Source organism: Ictidomys tridecemlineatus, chromosome 1 (genome assembly GCF_052094955.1).
Source record: "Ictidomys tridecemlineatus isolate mIctTri1 chromosome 1, mIctTri1.hap1, whole genome shotgun sequence".
NCBI classification, from domain to species: domain Eukaryota; kingdom Metazoa; phylum Chordata; class Mammalia; order Rodentia; family Sciuridae; genus Ictidomys; species Ictidomys tridecemlineatus.
In genome coordinates this window covers 240,951,405-240,955,479 of record NC_135477.1, presented here as the reverse complement: position 1 = coordinate 240,955,479, position 4,075 = coordinate 240,951,405, and positions in this window count along the sequence as shown.

Sequence of the window (4,075 nt, the reverse complement as noted above, 5' to 3'; positions counted from 1 at the left end):
AAACCAAGGAATTCGCATCAAAGTGACAGTAACAAAGGCTTCAGGACCGAACTGTTCAGTTTCTTTCTTCTCATTGAAGATGTCTCCATGGTAACCCACTTGTACCTCCAAACAGCCATCATAGGCCCTGTGGGAGATTGGATTACTGCTCTCAATTCTGCACTCCCTTCCTGAAATAGAAAGTAAATATCCACAGCCTGCTCTATGTGACTTTTCGGGCTCTCCCACTGGAACAGGCAGAGTGTTTTCATGACCCACTGATATTGGGCTTGACTATGTGATGTGTTTGTCAGTGGAATATTAGTGGAGGTCATCGGAGCAGAGGTTTGGAATGTGCTTGCATGGTTTGGCTTGCCTTCTTGAACCTCTGCCATCTTCCTAAAGAAGCTATTGGTTCTTAGGTGAGAAACTTGTGGGATAGATTTGAACCAAACAAAACCCCAGCTTGAAGCAAAACCACCACCGCTAACCTGAACATCTAGAGGTGAGTTACACAAATGTGGTGTTTATATTCTTGGAAGCCACTGAATTTTTTGGTGGTGTTTCTTGTGCTTTATCTTTGTTTTTATTTTTATATAGACTCATTGCAGCAAAACCTGATTGATCCAGTTTCCTTCTTTGGCTCATCCCCAGGGTTTACTATGTCATTCCATCCAGTGAATTGACCCACTGATGAGGTTAGAACCCTCATGAGCCAATTATTTTCCAAATATCGACATCTGGGTCCTGCTGCACTGGGTACCTAACCTTTAACACCTGAGCTTTGGGAGGACTTGCCCATTTTACAGTGAGAATCAAGAGTAAAAAAAACAGAGTTAAAAAGCTTTCAGTGTGGCTAGAGAAGGAACCCATTAAGTGTTGAGGCCAAGAAAGGTGTGGTTGCTGAGGAGATTAACACCATTAAAGAAACCAAGTACTTAGCACAGAGACAATAGTAAACGTGCCTTGAGGACATCTCGGGAAACAGCAAGACACCACCATAAAAGACTCAAGAGTGTAAAAGTGCCAACTCTTTCTGAAAGATTTTTCTTTGAGAGTGCCAGGGGCACCCTGGTCTCACAGGGCCACCCAAGAAGATTTTTCCCTAGGAGTTGCTTTACGCGCTCAGCCACCCAGGCATTCAGAGGCCTCTGCAGCCATGGTTCAAGGGAAGCAGGCTATTTCTGAGTTGGCCACAGACCTTGGCCTCATCCACATGGTGCTGGTACTGCAGGCATAAAGAATGTAAGCGTTATGGGGTCATGGAGGCTTCCACTAAGATTTCAAAGGAAGACCTGTGAGGCCAGGCAGTGTGTCCCAGGGCCAGAACCCCTTGAGCATTCCTTGAGGGGTGATGCATGAAGTTATAAGAACAAACCCAAAGCTTCAATGGAAACCCCAAGAAGTTAAAGATGCCAGGAATGTGCTACGTCCACCAAGAAAAGCTGCAGGCAATGAGCAGACCCAGCCCAAGAGACAGGACACGTGATCTGCAACCAGCAAGGGTGTTGCAGCACTGCCTAAGCCTCTGGGGCCCAAATCCCCACCCCCAGGTGTCCCAGATGCCGGATGTAGAGTTAAGGGCCAATGTTTACTCTGCTGGGCTTCTGTTGTGCTGTGGTCCCATCATTCCTTTCTATGTCCCCATTCCTGCCTTTTGGAATGGGAATGTTTATTCTATGCCATTGTATATCAGAAGCATATAACTTGCTTCTTTGGATTTTTATAGAGGCTCACAGCTAAGTTTGCCTTGAATCTCAGAGGAGATTTTGGACCTGAACTTTTTTTTTTAATATATATATATATATTTTTTTAGACGTTTATGGGCCTTTATTTTATTCATTTATTTATATGCATTGCCTCACACATGCTAAGCAAGTGCTCTACCACTGAGAAGCAATGGACTTGAACTTTTGAGCAATGCTGGAACTGTTAGGGTTATGGAAACTGTTGGAAGGGACTGAATTTTGAATTGTGTGAGGGGCATGAACTTTTGGAGTTCAGGGATACAATGTTATTCTTTGGATATAGAATGTCTCCCAAGGAGCCGTGTTGAAGAATAGGTCCCCATTGCAAAAATATCCAGAGGTGGGGGTTTGGGAATGGGTTTGGCTCTTACATCATCAGTGATTAATTAATGGATTAATAATTTGAATGGACTGCTGGTAGATAGACACTGAAGGCAGGTGGGGCCAAACTGGAAGAAGTAGGTCACTGGTTGTGTGTCTTTGGGGATCACGTCTCATCTCCAGTCCCCTCTTCTTTCTTTTTTTTTTAAATACCTTTATTTATTTATTTATTTGATGGGGTTCTGGGGATCGAACCCAGAGCCTTGCACGTGCTAGACGAGTGCTCTACTGCTGAGCCACAACCCCAGCCCATCTTCTTTCTTTCTCTTTCTCTCTTTTTCCTGGCTGCTATGTGCTGAGCATCTTTCCTCTGCCATGATTTTCTGCCTCATCTCAGGCTCAGAACAATGGAGCTGGCTGACCATGGACTAAAACTTCTGAAACCACAAGCCAAAATAAATCTTTTTTCCTCTAAGACATTTATGTCAGATATTTTGGTCACAGCGTGAAAAAGCTAACGTAGTTAATACCTCATTCTTTAAAAAAAAAATTGCAATCAATACACAAAATTGTACATATTTAAGGGATACAATGTAATATTTTGATACCGGTATATGATATGCAATGATCAAATCATGATAATTAAGATTTGCTTCTCCTTAAACCTTGTGTGTGTGTATGTGTGTGTGTGTGTGTGTGTGTGTGTGTGTGTGTGTGTGTGTTAGAAAGCTTTGAACTCCTATCTTCTAGTTCTTCATAAAATACCTAATAAATTATTGTGGACTATTGATCCGTGTGCATGAGGGCAGAGGCCTCAAATATCTTGGTGACCCTTCTAGATTTTGCATAAGCTCTGGTGCCTAGCCCATATCTCTATGGCAGAGAAAGTCTCAACTGAAACTACAGCTCAGAACCAGAAGGTACCAGCCAAATCACGGCTCAGTTGCAGCCAGAGACCCAAAGTGAGCTGACAATTAACTTTGTGTTATGCATGATTTCACACCAGTTCTGCAGCCAGGATGTCAATTATGTTGTGTGGTAGGAGGAAAAGAGGGATGACTGTTTCTTAGCATTTGAAACTATCTTCTCTGTGAAACTTTAAGTTTTTAAAATAAGTCTTTCACAGTTGTTAAGATAGAAATGATCACCTGCAATCAAATTGTATTGAATACATCGTGATTTTTAATCCTTTTATTTATGGAGAATTTCTGACACAAAATAGACCAAATGGTAAAATGAGTGCCCCTGATATATCCATAACCTAACCCCCCAAAACCATCAATCCATGAACTATCCATACCCTCATCTATCTACTCTTCTCCAAAACTATTTTGAAGCAAATCTTAGATATGACATCACATCATCCATAAATATTTTAGCATGCTTCTCTAAAAGACAAGGGTTGTTTTTCTTTGCTTTTTTTTTTTTTTTTTTTTGTACCGGGAATTGAACACGGGGTGCTTTACCACTGAGCTATATCTCTAGTCCTTTTAGATTTTTTATTTTAAGACAAGATCTTGCCAAGTTTCTTAGGGCCTTACTAAGCTGCTGAGGCTGGCTTCGAACTTGCTATCCTCCTACCTCAGTCTCCTGAGTCTCTGGGATTCAGACATGTGCCAACACAGCTAGCTAAAAGATAGGTTTTTAAAACATAGCCATTGTGTTAGTCAGCTTTTTTATTTCTGTGACCAAAATATCTGTCAAGAGCAACTTAGAGGAGGAAAAGTTTATTTGGGCTCATGGTTTCAAAGATTTAGTGCCCACAGTTGGCCAAATCCATCGCTCTGAGCCCAAGGTAAAGCAGAACATCATGAAAGAAGAAAGATGCTCACCTCATGGTAGCCAGGAGCAGAGCAGGGAGGGCCACAAGGAAGATAAACCCTTCCAGGGAAGTAACCCACCTCCTCCAGTCGTATCCCACCTACCTATAGGTACCACCCAGTTGGTACATTCAAACTAGGATGAACTAATTAAGTTATAGCTCCCACAATCCTGCATTAACAAGGACACTCATATCCAAACCATAA